Source organism: Symphalangus syndactylus, chromosome 1 (genome assembly GCF_028878055.3).
Source record: "Symphalangus syndactylus isolate Jambi chromosome 1, NHGRI_mSymSyn1-v2.1_pri, whole genome shotgun sequence".
In the NCBI taxonomy this organism is placed as follows: domain Eukaryota; kingdom Metazoa; phylum Chordata; class Mammalia; order Primates; family Hylobatidae; genus Symphalangus; species Symphalangus syndactylus.
Genome location: NC_072423.2, coordinates 116,841,635 through 116,860,360, shown reverse-complemented (window position 1 = coordinate 116,860,360; position 18,726 = coordinate 116,841,635). Strand labels below are relative to the sequence as shown.

Sequence of the window (18,726 nt, the reverse complement as noted above, 5' to 3'; positions counted from 1 at the left end):
GAGCCTGATTCACACTTTGGGGAAAATTGCTCTGGTTAAATTATACACTCTTGGAACTGGGAGCAAAGATAACATTATTAGACTTAGGCGTTAAATATGATTAATGGGACAACAGGGATAACGTCGATGCCCCTTTGTGTGTACAGCCGGCTTGCATTTCATCCCTGAAAACTTGTGTGGTTGAAAGGCTTGAGTACACACCAGAGAAGGTGTGCTCAACTTACAATTCTGACTTCTCCGGCAGTCACAAGCAGTAATAGTAACCCTTTGCCTACAGTTTCATAGCACGCTGTTTTAGCAAAGGAGGACCCTTCCCCCAAGAAACACACTAGTAGAAATGCCAGCCCTTAGGGGAGGAGGGTCACTGTGAGATGAATTCACAATGTATACGTATCCCAAAACACTATGTTGTGCATCATCAATATGTACACTTTTTACTTATCAACAAAAAATAAATAATGAGGAAAAAATCATGCTGGCAGCTTTTAAAAGGATAGCCAGTTTGGCTTGGCGTGTTAAGCTGATAGGTTGCTTCCTGTTGGATCCCACTCACCCCTGGGTTGAGGCAGGGGCTGGTAGCTCATGTGCTAGCACACGCTTCCAGAACACATTTTGACAATGCTTTTGAGTAGTCTTACCCCTCAGTGGGACTACCCGGAGTTCTTACTCAGCTGACAGAGAAAGCCACATGTAAAACTCAATCATTTTGGAATAATGATGGAAGGACAAGGGTAATCTATGGCTGTCACCTTCTACTCCTCTGGGGAATATGTGATGTCTTTGTCTCCTCAAAGAAGAATAAAAGGTGGGGGCAGGACTTCCCCGGGGGTTAGTGTGGTGGCAGGTGCCACCCCATAAACTTTCTATATTATTAAGGAGCTTCTGCAGCAATCCGAAAGGCAAAACAAAGTTGAAAGTAATTTATCTTCTTATCCACATCAAGATCAGGGTAATATTTGTGTGTGTTTTTATATACTTGAAGTAAAAATTAGAATAGTCAATTAACCCTATTGCGAATTTTAATACTTTCATTTAAAAATACTTTCTTAACTCTTTTCTTTGAAAAGCATCACAAATTACTGCTTACTTTTAGATTCTTTCCTAGATTTTAATGTACCTTCTAGGCATTAAAACAGGAATATATCTGATCTCCATCTGACATTTAGAAATTACATTTACTGGTATAACTTTCATTCTTTGTTATTACTGTTACTGCTCTAATTGCCAGCACCCATTGTTCATTCACTGTGGTGTGAAAAACAAAATTGATGAAAGTTTATTTTTCTCTCCATATCCACACCTGCCCTCTCTATCTGCCAGTTCTATCAGCAAAACACTTTGGGTAGGTCTTGTTTGTTTGTTTTAATCCCTTCAAACTGCTGGTTCCTGCCCAGTAACTCCCGAGCTGGCTCTCAGGTGCTTCTCTGCCAAAATATGCTGACTGCATCCCTGAAAATTGATCGTGTGTTAAGAACTGCTGAGAGGCTCAGCTACATCTGGGGCCAAGTCATCACTGCCAGGTCCATGGCAAGGGAGAGCCCTCCCGACAGGCAGCGCTGCCCTGGACACAGGAGGTCTGAGACAGGGAATATGCGCATGGGAGGTGGTAAGAGAATTAGAAGGTGCAGAGATGGGGGATATGAGGAGATGGGTAGCAGTGGGGACAAAGTGGGAACAGAAGCAGGGAGATGTGTGGAAACTGGTGGAAAAAAAGAAGCAACAAACCAGAAAAACAGCTGATAGGATGTTGATAATATCGCAGGAATGTTTTTAAAGGCCTGTTTTCCAAAAATGAATATGGGGGAAACTGAGAAATGAGGATACCAGATAAGTTCCACCTGCAGAGGCCTGGAAAGGTTGGCAGATCCATGTGGGCAGTCACAGGTGCTGAGAAAGAGGGGCGGTTTTGCAAGATGTGGGAAGCTGAGTGGGATCCAACTCCTGGAATTGGGGGTGACAGCCCAGAGAGTGCTGGCTGAATGAATATTCGGCTGAATCTGCTTTTTTAGCTGACCTGTTGGAATGCCTAAAGCCCAACTGCCAAGCACTCGCTCTGCACATTATCTTGAGTCCCCTTTGTGATGGTAGTGCCCCCTGCCTCTGGCTCCCCAGGCACTGACTTTCCTCTAGGGAGACAGGCAGGGAGTAGGTGGGTACAGGACAGCTGTGGTATGGGATAGGGTACCTCGGGGCTGCAGGAGGACTAAGGGAGAGGCATCACCAGCCTTCCAGGTTAGGCAGTGCTGTTCAAGCCAACACTGGAGGAGGGGGAGAGGGAGCTGCAGCACGAGCTCTTAGTTGTATAAAATTGAAAGTGGGTAGGCTGAGGAGGGGTGGAATCGCAGAATCTAAGAGAATTCAAAAGAGGGTAGCAGCCCATCTTTCCCAAGTGGCATAGTCTGTTTTTTTTTAATCCAACTATTTTTTAAATTGTACTGGGCATATGGTACCTTCCAAGACCAAGAGACAGCCAGATGGAGTTGAGAGGGATCATGAAACCTGTTTTGTTCTAACAACTCTAGGGCTGCAAATATTGTTCAGCCTCCACTCCCTCAGGCTGCAGGAGCTCATAGTGGTGTGAATTCCCAAGGGTTCGTGTGGGCACCACTGTGTCCCCTTGGGCAAGCCACTGGTCTCTCCATGCAGTTGCATCCTTTAACACCCAAATAGAAATTATCCATTCCTTGGTCATAGTAGAATGAAATGAAAGCACCATGGAAAGGGGAAGGCTGTCCACCACTGAGGGAATTCCTGGAAACGGCACACTCTTGGTTCGTGGCTCAGAGATGAGCTCCAATGAGCATTCACCATTACTGTCACTACGGTCCCACATTTGCAGTGACCCCGGGGTGCAAAGTACCTGCACCGCAGGCACTGTCTCTCCCCAACCTCATAATGCAGGTCAGTCAATAAGTTCCCTGCAGTCAGATCTGGGGCTGGGGGGTGGGGGGATGCATTGTCATGGCTGCCAACAAAGAGGAATGAGAGAAGGAGGAGTAGAAGGATTCGTAGAAAGATGGATGGAGGGATGGATAAGTGTAGGGGAGGCAATCTTAGTTTCCTCATCTTAGTTTCTGCAGCTGGAGCCCTGTAAATTAAACTGGCAAATGACAGTTTCACAAGATAAAAACGAGACATTTATTAACATACGTATTGTTGGTGTACACATGGGTGCACCTAGTGATAAGTAACCACAGGGATGGTCAGAACTTGGGTTTATAAAACATCTTAGGCTAAAGGAAAAGGGGCTTATGGATTCTGGGCTGGGAACACCAGACTAAAGAGGAAAGGTAAGAATAAGCCTTTAATTACTTGAACGCCCAGCAGCAGTGGTAAGGTCTCTATATGAGGGCATATAAAGTAAACTAGAAGTCCCAAGGAAGGTGTAATGACTGCCAGCTGGGAGCTGACCTTGCAGGATGAGGAGGAACTGAGGATACAGATAGTCCTGCATGGAGATGCCTGCCCATCCCTGTGGGAAACTGCAAATGGTTCCTTTTGGTTTGTGTATAGTTTACTTTGAAGTGGGGGTGGGGTGTGGAGCTGGCATAAATAAAGTAGAAAATGTAGGTCAGGACCTTATTATGAACATCCCTAAATACCAGTCTAAGAAACATGGACTTTTTTCTGTTGAATGTGGAGTAATTGTGTACATACTTTGGAATACTGTGCTGCAATTAGCATATGTACCAACATGAATCGACTTCTGAGACCTGTCGTTTAATGAAAAATGTGAGTTGCAAAAAATATGCCCAGTATGATATCATCAGCGAAAAAATACTCTACAAAACAGTTCTATGTGTTTGCATGTTTTCTATAGGTCTGAAAGGACCCACACCAGACTGCTAACAGCAGTTACCTTTGGGACGAAAAGAAAGAACTAGGGTTTGGGAGTGAGGAGTATTGAAGGGGGATGTCAGCATTTTTTGAAATCTTTTAGTTTTATTTTAACAAGGAAATGTTATCTTGCCATTAAACTGTAATTTTAAAATTCAAAAGATAATAGAGTCATTGGCTTAATTCCTGTTCTAAAATTTTCAATTAGAGCTTGCACATTCTGAGAATTGGAAGATAGTCTCAAACCAAACAAAATCCAGGGATTAAAAAAAAAAAAGCCCCCCACCTCCCTGACTCAGAGCCTGCAGAGAGAAGGAACTCTTTGGACCGCTTTTCTCCCAGGCCTGAATGGCCTTATTTGTTTGGTTCATTGATAATCAATTTCAGGTGATGAGGGATGCTCTTGACCCACGTTGACCTTGCAGCAGCATTCTGCATTCCTGCCCATGACTGGATTCCACCCTGTGGCGGTGGCTGGCTCCGGGCAGCGGTGGTGAGTATGTTTTTCTCTTTCCTGGCACCAGGATCATTTTCTTGGAGAGTCTCTGTGGACATTGGCAAATAGTTTTGGCCTTCCTCCAAGAGATTGGGTTTATACCAGTCTAAATGAGGCAGGCATTTAATCAGTCACCCAGGGAACAGGCTTGAGGCCCTCTGGTGTCTTCTTTATAATTAATTTTTAACATTTGTTTTCAGTATAAAATTTGGGCCTTTATCCTCTTTGAAATAAAAACATAGCATGCATATTAGACTGTATTGGCACTAAACTTCACACACCATTCTTTTATTCCCTTCCAACTATTAACTCCTATTAAGCAAGACAGAGGGATAATAAGATCCCCCTGCACTCCCCTGCCTTGCTGGCTTGTGTGATGCTTCATCCTCTGTAATTGCCTTCGGTGGCCAGGCTCTTTCCTATCATTAGTGTGCATCAGAGGCTCCTTGTCAGGGCCCCGGCCACCTCCCAAGCTGCCATGCACCCCTTTTGCCATGCAGCCCTTTAATGCTACGGCCTTTCCTCAGCCCAGCCACTGGGAGGCCCTGGTCGACTAAAGTTCTTTTTAACAAGACACAGGGGGTATTTCTGGATTTTTAACCCTGGAACTTACACTTGAACTGCTGCAGATGATTTCCTGTTTGTTCATTTGATTGACTTGCTCTTACGTCCTGAGAGCCCAGGCCTGGGTCAAGGGAACCCGAAACATCACAGTGGTTCTCGAACCTAGATCTATATAAACAACACTGAGAATGCTGACTACAAGCGCAGATTCTGAGGCCTCTCCTCAGACCTACTGAGTTGGAATCTTTAGGACAAATGGAAAATTAACTGGCAACTTTTTGTTAAGCTGTGTAATTATTTGCAAGTCACTAAATAAAGTGATCATTTTTCACTTTCTTTCAGAGAAGTTTCAGCACAAACTTATCTTTAACCTTCAATACCCTGGACTTTCTCTTAGGGCTGCTATGTACCCTTTGTGCAAACTAGAAACAGGAACCCTTCTTTCTGGACAGTAGCGGGCCACACAGAAGGCAAGACTAGGCCTGTGGGGCTCAGGATGGATTTCAGCCCCATTTGCCTCCTTGGCCAGGAGTCTTTGTGCAGTTAACAACCTACACGGTTGCACATGGCAACCCTGCTTCCTCTGTGCTCTGATGAACAAAATAGCTCCCCTTGAGTACCTATATGTGTAAGCACAGGGTCAGCTTTTTCTTACATATTTATTATCTGTAATGCCAACAGCAACTCTTAAGGATTTATGTTGAGAAAGCTGAGGCTCAGAAAATTTGAAAATTTCCCTAAGATAACACAGTCAGAAAGAAGCAGAAGATTAAGACCCATACCACGCTCTGATGTGGCAAGCAGTTGGCTGGATAGGAAATTATTTATAGTCAGTGCCTTACTTCTTCAACAAGACCATGGATAATTCCTGGTCCTCCTTCCCTCTGAGAAAACCATTCACTCCGGAGCCCACGAAAAGGTCCCTCAGGCCAAGCGTGAGCTGCCTGTCTCTGCTGCTGAGTGAGCAGAAGCCTCAGGCCTCCTGATGGTGAATGAGTAAGTGTTCAGGAAGCACGAGGAGACCTGGGTGAAGGGCATGTGACGTGGTAAAGCATTAACGATTCTGTGTTTATTATTAGCAAAAGTTTCACTTTTTCCAGCCAGCCACCATGATTAAAAGTCCAGTTTCTCTTTTCATTTTGTGTAAGAATGTGAGCAAAGGGCTGAAAGTCAGAGAAGGATCACGAACTCCTTACTAAAGTTTTCTTGTCCTCTGGATTATCAGCTGTTTCCTGTCTTCTGGAGTAAGGAGCTGCCCTGAGCAGAGCGCCAAATTGGCTGCTGAGTGAGGTGCGTGCTAGTTGCCACTTCTTCTCGGCACCTGTGCCATCAGCCACGGCTGTGTTAGGAACCCCCTGGAACTCAGTGGCTTCCACAGCACTCAAGTGTTATCCCAGGGCTGCAGGGCAGCTGGGGCTCAGCTGGCCCAGGGTTGGCTCGGCTGGGCCCCTGTGCTTCAGGCTGGGCCCTGTCCCTCCCCAAAAGTCTGTGGGTCAGCTGAGTGGTTCTGCTTCTCATGGCTCTCATCCCCCATGGACGGCAGGGTAGCAAGACAAGCTCTGCTCGTAACAGCGGCAGAAGAGCATGAAGGCAAGTGAAAGCACTTGAGGTCCCTTAAGACCTAGGCCCCAGACTGGTACACCATCCATCTGCCGAATTCTGTTGGCCAAAGCAAGTTCCGTGGCCAACCTAACGATGGAGCACAGAAGTAGGGTCCTCTCCCCTCTTTAGCAGGAGGAAGTGCAAAGGCACGTGACAGAAGACAGAGGTAAGGGTAAGAATTAGGGCCAGCAGTTCCCCCAGCACAGCCCCATAACCTCCAGAGGCTTGTTTGGTGGAAACTTCCCCTCCTTGCAGGCAGCTGGAGAGCCTGGGGCCCCCTCCTCTGTACACTGTCCTTACCAGTATTTTTCACAGGGCACAGAATTCACCCACCAGGTTGCTCACATTTTCAGAGAAAATCTGTCCCACATCAAGTGTTTCTCATTCAATTCTCAAAAGCTCTTCTACGCTTTTTCCAAAAATGCCTCCCTCACACTGAGATCACAACCTCAGTTTTGCTCCCTTTCTTCATTTCTAATAAAATCTGAACTATGCAGATTGCCTTTCTCATAACCATGGTAGCTCGTTGTTGGGCCTTCCTTGAGTGGCGTTGGTCCTTCTCAGAGACAGAGGACAGGGGTCCCTAGCTGCCCTTGTGGGCGCATCATTAACTCTGGGAAGGGGCCACTGGCTTCACCATGATGCTTCCTTACCCCCCTCACCGAGAGAGCAGCATCATCTCCAGGACTGTACCATCCCAGGCCTAATGGCAGTTTTTTGAGGGGTCATCTAATCTGTTGGCTCCTAAAACTAGGTGGACATTAAAATCAGCTGGGAAGTTGAATACAAATTCAGATGCCTGGGCCTGGACAACAGCAGGATGGGGCTGGAGGGTGAGCTCAGTTGGGAGCTACTATCACTTTGCCTGCCGACCCATCTCCACTTGGAGTGACAGACTACTCCACAAGCTAAGCCTCTTACTATCTGTTACCCAAATCAGTAAGACATGGTGGCATTACCAGTGTTATACAAATGTCTTTTTTTTTTTTTTTTTTTTTTGAGATGGGATCCCATTCTGTCACCCAGGCTGGAGTGCAGTGGCTTGATCTCAGCTCACTGCAACCTCTGCCTCCCAGGTTCAAGCAATTCTCCTGCCTCAGCCTCTCGAGTGGCTGGGATTACAGGCACTCACCACCATGCCTGTCTAATTTTTGTATTTTTCATAGAGACAGGGATTTACCATGTTGGCCAGGCTAGTGTCAAACTCCTGACCTCAAGTGATCCACCCACCTCAGTCTCCCAAAGTGCTGAGATTACAGGCATGAGCCACCACTCCCAGCCCGAATGTCTTCTTATTAAAGCAGGAGGTTCATATTCCTGCAGAATCTGTAGCCTTGTTGTTGTGTGACCACAGGTAATGGGAGACAGCTTGCATCCTTTGGCCCTAAGAGTCCTCTTTGATTCTTTCAAGAGGCCCAGTTGAATAAATAAGTTCAGCATAGACAGATCAGTCACCCTGAACTTTACATTACCTGCTTTAGGATTTAGGTTCTTCAGATCACCCACTAGGGTTCAAAACTGAGCAATCTCTCCAAGTGACATCCTACCTAAGGCAGACTGTGAGGGGAGGGTGAGTCCCTCACCTCTGTCATCTGTGTGGCTATTTAAATAATTCTTTTGAAAGGGCACTGTGACCAGCAATTACAGACCCAGCTTTTAGACTCAACTCACTTCTTACTCTGACCTTCCTTCCTCAAGTCATTTTCCCCCTCTGGACCTCAGTGTCTTCATCTGGAAAATGAGATGATTGAATTAGGTCATCTAGAATCTTGCCACTCAAAATGTAATCAATGGGGCTTGTTAGAACCACAGAATTTGAGGCTACACCCTAGACTTGCTGAATCAGAATCTGCAGGTGATTCATGTGCACATTGAATTTTGAGAAGCACTATTCTATAAGATACCTTCCAGGAGCCTCAAATTCTGTGCCTTTGAAACCTTGGTTACTCTCCTGTACCTTTCCTGTCATTCTCCTCAGGTTCCTTTTGTGAAAGCCTGTCTTAAAAGCCATCTGGTCCCTGGGCCTTCCATCATCAGCACTGCTGCTGATTCATTGTGCCGCCTTCTAGGTAAAGAGGCCTCATGTTCTTTCATGCCAAGGATGAGGGGCCAGGAAATCCAGGGCAACTTAAAAGCCCTGAAAAGTCAGGAAGAAAACGGTAGTTAAAATTCTGAGCAAGCCTCATGTAAGTCTGGGTCACTAGACACGTCAGGATCACAAAATAGATTGAACGTTCCAAGAGTAGGGAGGAGCAGAAAGCAAGTTAGAGAAGCAAAACCAACAGCAAGGAAAATATTATAGAAGCATGCAGGAAACCTATTTTCCATTACTGCTTGTCAAAAACATAGGCTGATATACACCCAGGCCAAAAAGATTATAAATTTCCCTTGTTCTTTTCCTTCACTGTTTTGAAGAGGAGTTTCCCATGGAGTTGGAGCTGTGTTGATTGGCAATTTATTTGTGAATTGTTTCATGAAACCAAGGCTTCTCTTATCAGTTTTCTGTTGTTCACTACAATGAACCGTGGTTTAGTGGAAACTTCCTTTTCCCCAAGCCAACCTCCCCACCCCTCCCCACCCCACTGCACCTCCTTCAAAGGATATCACCACCTAAATAACAGGCTCCTAAAGCTAATGGAAGATATACTTTTCCTGTGCTCTTCCAGAGCCTTCTGGTTTTTTTCCTGCCTCTTGTGATAGCACATCAGCAACTATTTATTCTCATATATTATTCTCAGGGGACATGGACAGTTGATGCATAAAACAAAAGAGTTATTCTTCACTCGCATCTCAGGGCTTAGTCTGGGAACCAAGGGCCCTGCAGAACTCTGAGACGTTGGATTAGGGGCAAACCGATATAGTCATGACAGAAAACAAGCAAAATGTCTACTCTGTCTGTGAACCATTGCAGTAAGCAGTTTATTGAACAGGTCCTGGGTGGGCCAAGCTCTTTGTAAGGAGAATTAAATGAGATAGTCTGCAGTCATTTTGCTGCAGGTAAGGAGACAGGTGAAGTAATTGCTCAAGGTCCCAGGCCAAGCAAGTAGGGGTGAGGGTCCAAACCTAGGCCTCCTGGCTCCAAAGCTCATGCTCTGAGCCCCTGTCTCATCCATTCTGGCTGTGAAATGCCCCTTCCCCATCAGCCTGTTTTTCCGGCATATGTTTTTGTTTTCAAACTGGAAATTATTTCTACTTAGTGTTCAAGACCCAAGTAGCAGTCTTCTCTTCTGGGAAGCCTTCCCTGACTCCCAGTTACCCTCATTCCACTCCTGGCAGGGCCAGCAGCAGCTCCTTTTTTAAATGTAATGAGCACTCCTCTCATAGTGTCTTAAAGTCAATGTGAATTCTCCAGTGGTCTGTCTTTCTCATTATTAGACTCTGAGAACCTCAAGTCCGAGTCAGCCCTGACTAGCCATCTGTGTCCGTCCAAGTACCCAGCACAGTGCCTGGCTGGAATGTCCATGTCTTTTCTTCCATAAGATGAAGAATGTGCAGGTTCTTTGTGTTAAAACAATCCAAATAAATGATACAGAAAAGACTAGCATGGCCCCGTCACAAGGATGAAACACAAATTCGTGAAGCATTCCATATTAAAAAATAAAAATAAAAAAAAATCCAAATAGAAGGCATGTGTGTGCATGCATATGTGAATGGATATTTCTCTACACATGTGCTATGTTCTATTGCAACCTTGCACTTTAACATGTATAACTTATAAAAGGAGATGGGGCTAAGGCTATTTCAGTGACTCATGGAAGCAAGACGGCAGGGGCTTGCCCTCTGTGGCAGGGAAAACCTCTGTCAAAACTCAGAGCCCTCTGACACCCAGATTAACATTTCGTAAGATGTCCAGGGTTTGTTTCTCTCCATCAAAACCTTGACTTTAGCCATTATTCATGCAAAACTGCTCTGAACAGGGATCAGCAGACCATGGCATGTTCAAAAAGGTGAGCAGACGTTCGCTTTTCCTTGTGGCTTCCCTGTGACAGATAGCTCTGTCCTGAGACTCAGAAAGGGAGAGAATGGACTCAGAGTTCAGTGACCATGTGAAATGCACAGATCGCCCCCCAGGTTGGGCTTCTGGGCAGTTTGTATAGCATAGGGGTTAAGAATGTAAGAGCCTGGCTTGCACTGGATAGCCAAGTGTCTTTGAGTGATTGAAGCCAGTGAGGTGAGTTGTTTCCTCATTCTGTGATGTGAGAGTAATAGTACCTTCCTCAAGGGCTGCTGATAGTATTAAGGAAGTTAGTAGATGTGAGGCATTTGGACAGCAGCTGACACATTGTTAGTGCTGTGGTTGTTGGGTTCTTGCTAGTCTGCCTGTTAATAGACTGGAGGCTCCCAGAAGGCAGGTCCCTCCCCATCATCAGTTTTTTGTTTTTGTTTTGCTATAGACTCCAGCGTAATACATCAGGCCTTGGCCTTGGTGGGCAGGTTGGAACAAATCGTGAGCTGATGGAGAAGTAGAGGCACAGGTTGGCTCTGTGGAATTTAGTAAGCTCCATTTTGTAATCAATGGTTGTTTCTTAGAACTGTCCACAAGCCCTATAACCACGGCAGGTCCCAGCTAAGATTCTCAGCTGAACCAGTGAAAAGCAGTCATCCTCCAAACACCAGAATCAAGATGGGGGATAACATGATCCGTGACCTTTTAGCTACATGATATCTACTTCTACTAAAAATACAAAAAATTAGCCGGGCGTGGTGGCGGGTGCCTGTAGTCCCAGCTACTCAGAGAGGCTGAGGCAGGAGAATGGCATGAACCCGGGAGGTGGAGCTTGCAGTGAGCCGAGATCACGCCACTGCACTCCAGCCTGGGCGACAGAGCGAGACTCCGTCTCAAAAAAAAAAAAAAAAAAAAACTAGTGGATGCAGATGGATGTTAAGGACACCTGCTCTTTTAAAAGTCCCACTGTCTCTCTCTTGCTGTTATTACTAGAGTTGTGGCTACGTCATTGCATCTTCTGCAGTTTTCAGGAAAGGGTTAGTGTGACAGAATGGGCCTTGCAGAAGGAAGAAAGCAAGGCAGGCGGGAGAAGGCTGGGCTCTGATGGCACAGAGTTAAACTCAGGCCTCTGCACTCATCCTATGAGCAGATCTTGTCCCTGTGGTCACAGGTACCAGCTGGGCCTGGCCAACTCGGTGTTTGGCCTGGACCAATACCTCCCCTTGGTTTGCTTCTCCCCTTGGCTGCCTAAACACAGGTAAGACAGTGATGTGCCCTTGCACTGGCACAAAGGGGACAACAGAGTCCTCAGAAGGAGGGTAGGGTGAGCGTCCCTGCAGGAGTGGGATTCCCTTTGGATCTGACCGCCCGTCAGGTCTCTGCCAGAGGTGACAGCCTTGGAATGGTTGTGGCTTCACCCAGCACATGGAGACACCACTTGGTACATTTGGGAAGTGAAGCCAGCCATGAGCCAGAAGGGCAACTTGGTTTGTCTCAGCAGGAACCCACAGCTGCCATCATGAGATGGGAGCCCTGAGAAAGGGTCCTCCTCGCTCATGTGCCGGAGAACTTCCCGACTGATTTGGGTCAAGATCCCCCTGCTGAGATGGCTGCCCTGCAGCTTGCTGTTGGGTGGGGCAGGGAATTGTTGCCACTTCGGGTGAACAACGAGATTCTCAAACCAGAGAGTCCATATCGTGTGTCCCATCCATCTCCGCCTCAGTGCGTTCATGAGCTTGGTGCTGCTCTCAGTACCTTGGGTGGAGAGGAGGGTATGAAGAGAGGGATAAGATATTTGGATGGTTGATTAGCGTCTTAGTTTGGATTCCCCCAGCAGTATAAGTTGCGTGTCTGGGAGGTAAGCCTAGGCAGCACTGGTTAGGGGAGAGGGGAAGTGAGACAGGGAAGGAAGGAGGCCAGGACAGCAGAATTCACTGGAGCGTAGGTCACTGCAGCCCCTGAGGGGTGAGGGAGCTGGGTGGGGCATTCACGCACCAGTTCCCGTGGTCACTGGGTCTAGGCTACTCCTGGACTTTTAATGTATAGGCACTTCCAGCCTGCCCCCCTGAGGCCAAGGCAGCCTCAGGCCAAGAGTCCAAGTGTGCACAAAGCCCTTGGTGGACCCAGCAGGTGCCAAGAGGACATGGGCTGGGCAGCCCCTGCTACAGTTGGCTGGGGGAAGGGGTGTTTGCTTTTGTCTTTAAAGCAGATTAAGATTTAATCCATTGTACAAGAGGGAAAACCAAAAGTGGGAAGCAGCCCAAGTGACCACAGACAGATGAATGGATCAACAAAATGCGGCCTATTTGTACAATGGAATATTATTCACGAGGAAGGAAATTCTGACACATGCTACATAGATGAACCTTGAAGACCTTATGTTAAATGAAATAGGCCAGTCGCTAAAGAACAAATATATAATTCCACTCATATGAGGCACCTAGAGTAGTCAAATCCAGAGGCAGAAAGTAGAACAGTGGTTACTAACAGCTGTGGGGAGGGGAGTGGGAAGCTATTGTTTACGGGGTACAGTTTGGGAAGATGAAAATGTTACGGAGTTGGATGGTGGTGGCTACACAACAATGTGAATGCACTCAGTGCCACGAACTGTACATGCAGAAATTGTTACAGTAGTAATTCTTATGTAATATGTATATGTGTGTATATATGTGTGTGTGTGTATGTATGTGTGTGTGTGTATATATATATATAAAATACTTACCACAATAAAAGTAAAGAGAAAAAGGGAAACGAAGGCCCATCATCTGAGTAACTTCTCCACAGCTACCCAGTGGTTCCCTGGAGAGGCCATGAAGAGCCTGTGTAGAGGTGTCTGCTGTCCCTGTAGGTGCTAGGACTCCTCACCTGGCTTCATCACCTCCTCGCCAGCTGAGGACTCCACAGCAGGGACAGAGCACGTGTTTCTGGGTATTATAGCTCAGACTAATTTGAGTCAAGAATGACACTTCCTGGTGTGTCAGAGAATAGGCCCCTTTGAATGACTCACCTGGCTCTGAATTCCATCGCTAGTTTTTGTCATGAGGAAAGTGAAGCCGGCGCCTTGAGGACCCACTCTGCATAGGAATGATGCTCTGCACCAGAGGCAGAGGGATTAGATCAAAACCTCTGCCCCTTCGTTAATGTACTACAGGCAGGTGGGCATGTGGACAGATAAGTGACATTTAGGCAGAAACCTGAAGGACAGGTTACTGAGGCTGCCAGGTAGAGGGGGACTGAGGGAGAGCTGGGGAAGGGTGAACCATCCTCATGGGAGGGATGAAAGGTTGGAGTGGTAGAGAATGTCATGATCAACTTTTCTTTTTAAAAAATCCCTTGTGCTGCAATGGGGAGAGCGGATTAGACTGGGGGAGGTTAAGGAGAGGCAGCCAGTTGGGAAGTGACTACAACCTTCCAGGTAAGATGTTCACAGGGTGGCTTGCACCTGAGCACAGAAGTGATGTCGCTGGTCTCACGTGAAGGTCTCCCAGGAGGGTCAGGATATAGAAACACTTCAGCATCTTTGGAGAAAAACATCTATAAATCATAATCTACATTTAAGTAGAATTTGCAATGTATTTAATCAGCTGTCATGAGGCCAGATTTATATAGAAAACTGAAACCAGAAATTGGAAACCTCATTTTGGGTGGTTTGGAGGCCAACAGAGGTGGGGTTGCCTCTCACTGCACCTTCTCTGGTGCACAGGGCATTGAGAGACTCCAGGAGGGGCTTTGCCATCTTTTATTCATTTATGTCCCTGTTGTAAAACAGAGGTCATACTCTGTATGCTTTCTGTTTGTATCTCATTCTGCTAGATGCTGAGAGATAAAGAGATACAGGAAATAAGGAATTGTGTCTCCAGAGACCTTCAGTCCGGCTGGGGGGGTCAGACAAGGGCTGGTTAAATGGGTGTCTTTTGTAGCTGTTCAAGGCAGCCAAAAGTAGGGCATGATTAATTGTTTAATGATAAATGGGACAGAAAATACAGGACTGTAGGAAGCCTCAGGGAGAGCCCCCTAGGGTTTTCCAAGCCAGATCTGGACTCCAGAAGGATGCCTAAGATTGGGACAGATCAGAGAGGCTTGGGTGGGCTCCAGTGACTCACTGGAGCTGCAGAGGAAGATTCATTCCTACAGGTGTGAGGAGGCTGCAGGCTGCCCTACGGCTGGAAAGGGACATCTCCACTGCATGCCAGGGCCAGGGGCTTGTGCAAACTGGGAAGCCAAGCAGTTTTGAGCTGGTGGATGATATGTTCAAATAGTGTTTTTAAGACGATTTATTGGCCACAGTAGGTAGCATGACTAGAATGAGAGACTGCAGTGGAGAAGCCATCAAGGAGGCTGATAAGAGAATATCGTGAGAGAATCAAGAGATGGGGTGTGGACGGGGAGGGCATGGAGAGACAGATGTGCCCCACATTGTAAACCAGCCAGGTGAGCTGCAGGCTGCTCATCAGGTTTCAGTGCCTGCATTGGGTTGGACCAGGGGGTCTAAGGACTTGACCCCAGCTGCACAATTCTGAGGCTGTCTGACAAGGAGTGGGGGGTGAGCTGATGGCAGGCAGAAATTGGTGTCAGGGTGAAGGAGGGGGTAAGGGGTGATGGCCCTGGAAGGTGGTCAGGGGAGCGACTTGAGTTATTTCAGTCATTCTGACGTGATGTGTTGGGGGGCATGCAAGGGGAACTGTCCATCAGATCCAACAGGAAGAGGATGAAGGGGAAAGAAATGGCCATTGGATGTATCTTTTAGAAGCCCATTGGGGCCTTCAAGAGTGTGAGGTGTGTAGGGTAGCAGAGTTGTGTGTCCGTGGTCAGGGGCCCAGGAGGAGACAGATGGCACACCCACCTGGGTAATTTGAGGAGAGTTTAATAAAGGGATCATGTACAGGGGTGTAAGCATGGCAGCCAGCCTGCAGGGACCAGAGGAGGGAGCTATAACCAGAACCTGAGAGAGGTCTGTGTAGAGAGGGGCCCTGCAGAATGAGCCTAGGGTCCCAGTGTCCTGACCCCGCTCCCCTCTTGCCAGCAGTTAAGAGGGCCATTGATGAAGTCCCTCCCTACCGTGTGTCAGCCTCCTGGAGCTCAGGGCCCGGTGACAAAGGGAGGAGAGCGGATTGGGGAGGGGCAAGCAGAAGACACCACAACCAAGCTGCAGGGTGAGGGAGACAGGGATGATGTGGCCCAGACACAGCGGCAGGTTAATGGAGATGGTGGAAGCAGAAAGCGGTGAGTCCTGGGCAGCCCAGCAGGTGATGGTTGGAGGCTAGGAGCACAGCTGTGGTGCCTGTGATGGGAGGTGGGGGGAGGGGAGTGGGGGGTGACTGGAGAGCAGCTGAGATGGGAAAGGGGTGGGTTTGAGTCACAGGATATGTCACTGGTCAGTCCTCCTTCCAGCAGAAAAAAAAAAAGAAAAAGAAAACTCATAATTGAAGAGAATAGGAGAAATATACTTGAGATACCCATGAAGACCAAGTTATAATGATGAAGAGTACACAGTGAGCTCCCAGGAACTGATGAGCCTTTCTGTCCTATGATTTGCTTTTTTGAAATCAACAGGAATGAGAATTTGCAAACTCTCCCTCCCCTTAGTTTATTTTCTCTGAAAGTCTGCCCCAACTGGTGCATGAGAATAATTTCCTTAAACAAGTGGCCTGGTAGGAATCCATTCTTCAGAATCTGCATGTTAGCAAGGTTTGCCCTGGAGCAGGGCCCCTCAAGCTTTCCTGTGCACTCGTGGGGATCTTGTTCAGTGTCTGTGCCAATTCAGCAGGTCTGGGGAGCCCAAGATCTGCATTTCTAACCAGCTCTCCAGTGAAGAGCTGTGGGTCTCTGGAGCCACTGTGAGTAGTGAGGTCCTAGGAGACTTTTTCTAATGATTAGGATAAAACAAACAGCCTAGATGGTTGCAGGTATAAGAACCAGATGGTAAACATCTACATGAAAAAAACACACCGCGTAGCAACGAGCTTGCTTCTATCCTGCCGCATCGCCCTCTGCTGCCCTTCTGAATAAATAAAGCCCTGCTTCTCCAGGAGATGTTCTCTGCTGGTACACACTGGGTGCCACTTAAAAGCAGGTGCTGCTGGAGGCAAAACCTTTCATGCACATTGTAAATTACCTGAAAAGAGCAGTGGCATCATAAATAGCTTGGCCTTGTTCTTTGCTGATTTCCTTCCTCTTGAAATAGTGCTCTAGTTCACACTACATGGTTTTTTACCACCACCCCTCTGTCCCTGCCCCTCACACACTAGAAGTGGTTTCCTTCAACTTCTTGGAGTGATTTGAGTTCATAGACGGAGGCAGACATTTCATGAACTCCCGTAAATGCCTCCTTAACACTGCTAAGTGCAAGGCTGGTGTCCCCGTCCTTCTGTCTGTTGCCAGTAAATTTTTTAAAAGGCAGGTCCCTAGCGTCCATTGCGCTCATTAACTGAAGAGGCCTGTTACGGTTTTACTGGATTTGAAGATTACAGCGCGTTTGAGGATAGGGATTTCTCAGACCCTCCTCACTCTGGGCCCTCCCTAAGTAAAAGGCGATGGGAGGACAACCAGCAAGCATCTGGTTTCACAACTCCCAAGGGTCAGAAACTGGGACCTGCCTTTCACTGAGTACCTATTATTCTTATTATTATTTAGTTCTAATCTTGGGGTGACAAGTTGAGAGCTAGAGGTGTACTTATTGTCATGAGGTAGTTTATATTGCACACTAAGGTCTATGAGGTGGATAAACCTAACTGCCTCCCTCCAGCCCCAGCTCACCCCCACCCCCTTCCACTGCCTGTTCTTAAACTTCTTTTTTAAAAAGCAGATTGAAGCATTTGTTAGCCCACGTGATCTAGAAATACCTGGGTTCAGCCATCATTTTCTTCTCTCTTTCCTGATCGTATTCTTCATACCCTCTCAAACCCACCAAGCAAAACAAGTTCACCTGTAATCTCTGGCTCATGCTAGATTGTGGAGACTTAATTTACTCCAAGTGGAATCACCCCTTCACTTTAGAGAGCCCAGGGGGAAGCATGCTGTCGTGTCCTAATAAGAGCAAGCACCAGTGAGCAGTTACTGTGTGCTGGAGGCTATACCAAGCCCTCTATGTGCCGTAGCTCATTGCCATGTCAGATGCCTCTGTGAGATGGGGGTACAGTCACTTCCCCATTTCACAGAGAAAAAGACTGGGACATGCATGGATCCATACATCTGACTCGGGGTAGTCAGTTGGGTCTAGTGGCATTAGGCCTGCCCAGCTCCAGAACCCAAACTGCTAACTCTGCTCTCCAGCGCTAGAGCCTGCTTGAGCTGTTTGCACCCTAGCCAGATATACTCATTGAAAGCCTCAGTCCTATGGGGGTTTGGAAGTTCAGGTGACCCAGATTTGAACCGCTCCTTAATTAAAACACCTTAGTTTAACATGGTCCCAATGTGGAACTAGTTATTTAGTACCTTCCTCTGAGTGTTTCACAAACATCTGTATCCAGGGCTTTTGTTAAGGCACAGCTTTTTACCGAAAAGTCCCATTCCTGCCTCAGGTCCCTGTGCACCTTTCAGGGACCCTAAGGAATCTGTGTTTAGGCACTCAGCTGGTGCCCAGCCGCAGCACTGTTCCCGGGAGCCTCGGCAGCAGTCGCTTGTCTCAGGAGGGTCTGGATCTGGTGCATTCGTTTCTGTCTGATTGAGTTAGGCACCTCATATATAAAACTGCCAGACCCTGCCTGGGGTGTCTCTGAAAGCTGGGGTATTTCATTAGGTTGAGCAAATTTACAGTTCAACCAAAGTCTGTTGTGCACCTTCTAAGAGCAAGCCACAGACAGGGTGAAGTGGAAAGGCCAGATGGATATATAAAGCACAAGCCCTGTGTCTAGGGCCTTAAGGACACTGGCAGTGACAACATATGTCCCTAAAGCACAGCATGGTGGCTTTATAATGTGCCATGGAAGGCTGAGGAAGGAAAGAGAGATTGCTGATTGCTGGCCAGCAGGGAACTGGAGAGGCCTCTTGGAGGGTGGCATTTGAGATGAGATTGGAATGAGGCAGTAGGAGTCAGGCAAATCTTTGAGGAAGTGAGGCACGGCAGGTGGAGGCAGGGAAGCCCCCCCGTTAGGATTTTGAAGAGTGTCTGTCGGTGTCTGAGGGCCTGAAGCGGTGTTGCCATGTGTGCTTGGGAAGAACCAGGTCTAGATCCTCTACTTTTAGCCTACATCTAGAGTCTTCCTCCACCCAGAGCTTTGGAGACATTCTCATTTAATTCTAACCCCCATCCCTCAGGGGTATAGACTTTATCATCTCCATG

At 47.2% G+C, this 18,726-nt stretch overlaps 1 long non-coding RNA gene and 1 pseudogene across 6 annotated transcripts in view; both read left to right on the top strand.

Moving 5' to 3' along the window:
• LOC129483471 (uncharacterized) overlaps positions 1-18,726 on the top strand; it is a 122,822-nt gene that overhangs the window by 61,204 nt on the left and 42,892 nt on the right. For 2 of the 6 annotated variants that reach the window (XR_008658063.2, XR_008658060.2), the window contains exon 3: positions 4,225-4,330. The exons of the other annotated variants lie outside the window; for them this stretch is intronic. This is a non-coding gene — a long non-coding RNA (uncharacterized lncRNA). The remainder of the gene's footprint in view (positions 1-4,224; positions 4,331-18,726) is intronic. 6 annotated transcript variants of the gene reach the window in all.
• On the top strand, positions 9,995-10,094 carry LOC129461435 (uncharacterized; annotated as a pseudogene).